The following is a 7242-nucleotide window of genomic DNA, read 5'->3' as shown; positions in this document are numbered from 1 at the left end:
ATATATCCCATAAGATGCACCCCAGGAAGTTGTGCTGGAGAGTGTGCCATAGGTTTGGGTCCAGAAGTCTCGGTTTGAACTCTGACTCTGATGCTGGCTAGTTTGTGAATGGCCAAGTGACTAAATCTTCCACACCCTTGTTTTCCTCACTGGCAAAAATAAAACACTTATCACAAAGAATTGAAATAATAGGTAAGTGTAATAACACAAGTAAAATTGCAAAGTAATTTCCTGATAATGGATATCCAAGCAAGAATGAGTCCCTTCAATAATGCTGTGATCTCTCAAAACTCTGTGGAACACCTCATTTGGTATTTTCTTCAAAGCACGGAAAGAAAAATGTATAGTGCTTGGTAGGGTTTTACGGTAATGGCGTTGGAAACATTTCTGATATCTGAAGCACTAGCTGGTTGGGGAAGTTATCTCTACTCTAATTAGTCCTGTGGTTGAGACCAAATGCCAGGATGCATGCAGGTGACAAGCCCTGACACATGTTCTTTAAGGTTTAAGGCAGAATAATTGCTAGACTTTCAGAAATATAATCAAAGCAAAAACGAGTTCTTTCTCACTAAAATTAAAATCAGAGTGAGGGTTAGAGAACCCTGGTATTTAAGTCTGGTTAGGGCTAGATCTCAAATTGCAAAGCTTCTGTTTCAATAATGCTATACAGGGCCCATGAATCTATAGGGTCAGCAACGTTTCTGAATGAGACTGAGACTGGTCAACCAGGGTCCATGGACCCCATTTGAAGAATAGATATTTTATGGCATTTGTTCATGGACATTATAGGTGGACCCTCATGACATCAAAGAGGTGAATCAAGTCTGCTCACATAGCATTAATGTTGACTACATAGAATGGTGGAATCAAAATATATGAAAATAGTAAAAAAAATATATGAAAATGGTACAAGCTGCTGAGACATCTGGGATTGCTCATTTCAACATGTATGCTATTTTTTTAGGTATTGAAAGAATAGAAACAACGTTTTATGATGGAACAGCTTTTAACCCTGACATTTTTCCCATCTGGTGAAGTAAGGCCCATAAAACTTGTTAAAATTCTTATACATGATCATGTCCTCCAAACCATATACCAGCATGAATGTAAAATGGAGTAATAAGCTAATGTAAATGGCAAAATAAAATTAAAATAATTTTAAAGTTTAAAATAAATATATTCTGTGGAAGAAAAAATCTGTAGATTTCACCATATTAAATTTTTCCTGTGGGATATAAAGCTGAAAGCAACAAATGAACAAATAAAAAAAAAATAAAGCTCATAGACACAGACAACAGTATGGTGTTTACCAGAGGAAATGGAGTGGTGGTAGTAAAGGGTAAAGGGGTCAAATATATGATGATGGAACAAGATTTTACTTTGGGTTGAGTGGTGGGCACACAGCACAATACACAGATGATGTATCATAAAACTGTGCACTTGAGACCTATATACAAGTAATTTGATTAACCAATGTCACCACAATCAATTTATTCTAAAAAATAATACTAACAAGTTAAATTGTAACATTCTTGGATAAATAGATGATGAGATGATGCATAACAAATAAACACTCTACCACAAAAAATAAATAAAATTAATGCAAAAAATTTTGTAGATATATGAAATGATAAACTGGAAACTTAAAAAGTATTTGCAACATACTTGAAACATTAGGTGCAAATATATCTAAGATATGAATAAGTCCTATGAGTTCATGGAAATTAGTGTGCACTGCAAAAGAAAATAAATGGGGGAAATACAAGTGTAGAAATTTTCAAAGAAATCCATGTTAATAAGTGTAAGGAAAAGTGTTCACGCTCATTGGTAGTAACACGTGATCTTCTGAAAGTTGCAATAGAACATGCAATCTTCCTTTTCTTCTTCTCTGCTACACACAGCACAGTTTGGAAGCTAAAAGGCAAGCAAGATTTCAGGAGTTGATGTCCCCTGAGGTGAGTCCTGAAGGATAGATAGAAGTCAGTGGGATGAAGACAAACTTTTCCAGAAATGGCAGATGCATGGCAGAATGCAAGTCCCTGGGAGGAGACTACAGATGCCTGCAGTTTCAAGTCACAGAAGTGTGTCTTTCCAGGTAGAGGATTCTGAAGATGGAGCTGAGAGGTCAGCCAGGTCATCTGAGGCCTGAATAACAACCTAAGGATTTGGACTTAGCATGTAGGTGGAATGATATTGAAACAAAATAAAAAAGAAAAACACAACAAAAGCAAGGGACTGGAAAAACCATGCAATTCTATGTATATTTCTTTCTTTGCTTCTTTATTCCCGCATCTATTTGTGCCCTAAAATTTCACTAAGCACTATGTGCCTCATAATTTTGATAATGTATGAGTCTAATGGTGCCATTCTTCTGTTCAATGTCCTTCTATTCTGTCTGTTTTTTCACCTCTTTCGGTAAAAGTCGCCATTGTTAAAATAGCTCCCCAAAACCCTACTCAAAGTTATATGGAAAGGGAAGCAGATATAATTGAATTTGGGGTAAATGAAAGGTAAAAGGTTGTTGATCTCATTTTTGTTTTGTTTTAGTCTTGGAAGCACAAATCACTGCTAGGAAATGAAAGGTATCACTCCATCCACAAAGCCCCCATTGGAACAAACACCCCCTTCTCATCCTCAATAAAACTTTTGGCCTATGGATATTTATCATCCCAGAAAGGATTTAATAATCAACCCATTGCTTTTAAGGATAAAGGGAAAACTCTCTTATGAAGGATGAGTCCTCCTCAGACTGCCTTGGTATTCTGTAGTGGACAACTTCATTCCCTGGATGAAAAGTGATATAAATGCCTCTTGGGTTACCCACTTCTTGTAGGAAACTATTTTAACGGGAAGCTGAAATTGCTGATCACTAGAAATGTAATTTCTGCCACGGGTAAGGGTCATTGTGGGTCAAGTTAAGCGTAGAGAGTGTGGAGTCAGTTTCCATGGAGGGTCACACTGAGAAAGACCTGAGTCCCTAGAGAGCTAAGTTTGTGAGAATATAGTAGTGAAATTCTGTGACAAGCTCAGGAAACCCAATCATAAAGTGGCAGGTGTGGATTGTTCAACACCATGGGTGTTCATTTCCTAGGACTGCCATAACACTTTTCTACAAATTGGGTAGATTAAACAACAGAAGTTTACTCTCTCATAGTGATGGAAGCTAGAACTCCAACATTAAGGTATCAGCAGGGCCATGCTCTCTTCTAAGACCCCAAGGGGAGAGTCTGTTCAATGCTTTACTCTTCACTTCAGGTAGTTGCTACCAGTCTTTGAAGTTCCTCTGTTTGTGTACTTATCACTCCAATCTTTGCCCCCATCAACTCATTACATGGTATTTTCAATGTATGTTTCTATCTTTTTATCTCTACATATAGGGACAGCAGTCATCTTGAATTAAGAGCTCACCTTACTCCAGCATGACCTCATTTTTATATCTGTAGAGACCCTTTTCCAAAATAAGGTCACATTCATAGGCACCAGGGGTTAATTAAGAGTTCAACATTTTGGGGGAGGAAACAATTCAAGTCACAATATCAGAAATTACTCATTTTCTGGCTGAAAGTCAATATGCTCTTGTTTTTACCTGAGTATAATTTATGGCTTATTGGTAGTTGAATTCCAAAGGGACAGAGATGTATGGGCATAGCCAATATGGCAGAGAGGAGTCTATTCCAGATTAAATGCATTTGAGAGAAATAAAAGAGATTGCATTGTACACTGTGTTATAAAAAAGTTATAGTGATTGAAGCAAGATGCAAAGTAAGGGGTTACTCTCCACCACACTGAATGACAACCTATGTCCTGTAACAGTGTAGTGTTGACTCCCTGACTCCTGGAGTGTAGTGGGATGGTGTGGCCATCAACAGACATCCTACCTTGAGTTGTTTCTCATAACTAGACAAGGGCTCAGAAGACCTGGTTCCAGTTTCTCTTCTGGCACTTAGTAGGTGTGTTATCTCACAGTAATCACTTCATTTTTTCATGTCTAATGTCCTCATCCTACCCTGACTAACCATTGTGTTTTGTGCTGCTCAGTAAAGGCAATCCATACTAACATTCAGCATAAAATGTAAAGCACTATGAGATGCTTAGAAGTTATACACACAAGGTCTATTGTCTATACTTAGACTTATTCCAAAATAAACTTGAGTTTACTATAAGGATTTTTATTTTCACCTAACAGTGTGACTTGTTTTGAAAGGTTATTGCCATTTCAGATAAATTATTACTAAGCCCAACTACAGTCCTTTAGTTCTTGACCAAGGATTATGGTCAGAAAACCTGTGCACAACAACCACAATAATAATAATGAAAAATCCACATGACACTCAAACCTATGGCTTGAATTCATCAACATAATGCTATATCTTTCAACAAAGCTTACACATTTTAAAAGACAAATTCCTAGTTATTTTAACATAGTCACAAATAACAGTGATTCCACACCCCAGTGCCAAGAAAGAGATCAGGCTGTATTTGGTCTCCTGGGGGTCAGTAATAACCTAAAGACAGGAAGACAGCAGTGCCAAAACCAGGATTGGTGCGATATGTCTGTGATTTCAATTGCATACCTTTAACTTCAAAGTTTAAAATCCTGAACTCCTAGAGTTTTTTTTTCTTATAACTTCATTGCATGTAGAAATCTTGCTTGGGTCACCTTGCTTAGTACTGAACTTTTAAAAATTATGGATTATTATGGATCATTATTATAGATTATTGCTTGTATGTATAATATTATAAAAAACTTATTTCAGAATGATTTTTTTTCTAATTTGAGCAAGTGCAATCATATATTAAGTCAATAAATCCCTAACATTAAACACATCTTTATTCCTGGGATGTACTACTAAGCTGGCATTTGGAGCTTTATTTTTAAAATGTCTACCAATTGCATTTTGCTAGTTTTTATTTAAAGTTTCTCCATTTAAAGTCATAAGTGAGAACAGAGTGAAGCTTTATCTTTTATGCTGTCTTTTTTGATTCAGGTACAATAATTTAGCTGGTTTCAAAAATGTACTTGCAAGCTTTACCTGTTTTTTGTTATGATTAGGAACAATCTGTGTTGCACATAAATAATTTGCTGCTTGAATGTTTGAAAGCATTTACCTGTAAAACACTGCCTAAAGCAGACATATTTTTGAGAGTCTTAAATTGTCTTCTTTTCATTGATCTAGTCAATTTTTCAACTTTCTTGGGTCAATTTACATAATTAATATCTTGCTGAGAATTATTCATTTTCTTGAGATTAACAAACTTATTAGCATAGCTTTGAATACACTTATACTTTAAATACCTTCTGTGTCTATTGTTATCATTTTCTCTCTCCTAATATTTGAGCACTCTTTCATATTCTGGAATAAATTTTTCATAATCTATGATCTGACTCAGATCCATGTTTTTTATTTTTCCTTAATTTTTATTTTTCTCATTCTTTTTTTAGAATTCTGAGAAATTTAATTGTTTATTTTCTTTACGACTTTGCTATTCTTAGCTATTCAATCTGCTATGTCCTGAAGCAATTTTCATTTAAAATGGTTTGTCAATTATCATTTAATAAAATGGTTTCATTTTCATGCAATATTTACTAATTTCATGCTATGCTCTTTTATAACTATTTATTTTAGTTTTGTAGATGAATAAAAAGACAAAGATTTTCTCATGTTATAATACAGTTGAGTATAGGAAATACAGTTTCTTCGTATTCTGCTATAAATCTGAACGTCTTCCTGAGCCTCCAACTGCTAGTAACAAAGACATAAAATCACTAATTTTACTCCAATCTGTAAATATAGTGTGATTTGTAATTACTAGACCTTTAGGTAAAATTACTGATCTTTCCAGTTTCTAACCATTTTCTTCTCTCCTCCAAGATGGCTTCTGCATTATGAATGCGTCTAAATGCTTAAAAGGTTGAAATTTCTGGTTCCCACGGTGCCTTCCAAGTCCTCCCAACCTCTGCACAGAGGAGCTGAGTTGGCTCCCTGCTCATGTGATCACTGAACTACAACCTGTCCTTGCAGATGTGCTCCAGAAGATGGTGACTGGCTTAGCTCAACTCCATTCCTACTCTGTGTGGTACACAGAAGTGGTGGTGTGAGTGCAGGCTCATAAGCTATAATCTAAATTGGATATTACTTCCAAAAATAGTATGATATTTACATCCTGCTAAATTAGAAATTTTCTATGGTATTTTTCCTGCTTATTTGTTTTTTTAGAACATCCATGTGGAGGTTTCTTGTGGTCATTTTCCCCAGCCAAATGGAGAAATCTGTCTGCAGAAAATAAAAGACAACTCATGAAGAAGACAAACATAAAGATGCAAAGAGATGAAAGAAACAGAGTGTCTGTACTATTATTTGAGCTCCCACCATCTCCATCCCACCCTACTAAAACCAATTTGTCTATGCTTTTTTGAGTTATATATTATGTACAACATCTTTATTTTTTCATTAAGATATTGATCACTGTAGCCCTGGCCAATGTTGCTCAGTTGGTTGGCATCATCTTCCCATGCACTGAAGGGTCCCCAGTTCAATTCCTGGTCAGGGAACATGCCCAGTTTGTGGACCCAATACCAGGTAGGGGGCATGCAGGAGGCAGCCTATCCATGTTTCACTCTCACATTGATGTTTCTCTCTCCCTTTTCCTCTCTCTTCCACTCTCTCTAAAAAGCAATTTGAAAACCTTTAAGTAAAAAGATATTTATCATTGTGTTTCCGATACTAACAACCAAATGAGTTCTCATAAACAGTGTTCTTATATCTAAATCTTAAAAAATAATGTGGAAGAAAAATTGTGATAAAATTTATTGCCCTTTTCAAATATTTCAACTAGCCTATTGTGAAGTCTGGGAATGAAGGTGGATTGAGGAGGCAAGGCAAGTTGGAATACAGACCTTCAACTTTCTGTTCAAGTATTTTTTATTTATTTATTTTTTGGTCTGTTTAGTGGATTGGCCAGAAATTGGTATGCCTTTACCATCTGCCTGGTATGACTGACCTCATCAGCAGCAATAAAAGAAGATGCTTTTCCTTAAGGCCAGGTAGGAATAAGGCTGCCCACACCAATTAGAATTGTTGAACAAGTCCCACCGCAAACTCATTGTCAATATGACTCCAGCACTAAGATCTCTTCTCAGAACAGTTAAAGCCATCAAAACATGCACCCTACCACTTCCCAGTCCCTCACCCCTCTCTCTAGGGTTAATTCTAGGCATAGCACAGCTATCTGTCCGACACT

Source organism: Myotis brandtii, unplaced genomic scaffold (assembly GCF_000412655.1).
Source record: "Myotis brandtii unplaced genomic scaffold, ASM41265v1 scaffold223, whole genome shotgun sequence".
NCBI classification, from domain to species: Eukaryota; Metazoa; Chordata; class Mammalia; order Chiroptera; family Vespertilionidae; genus Myotis; species Myotis brandtii.
Note: the sequence above shows the minus strand (reverse complement) of the source record.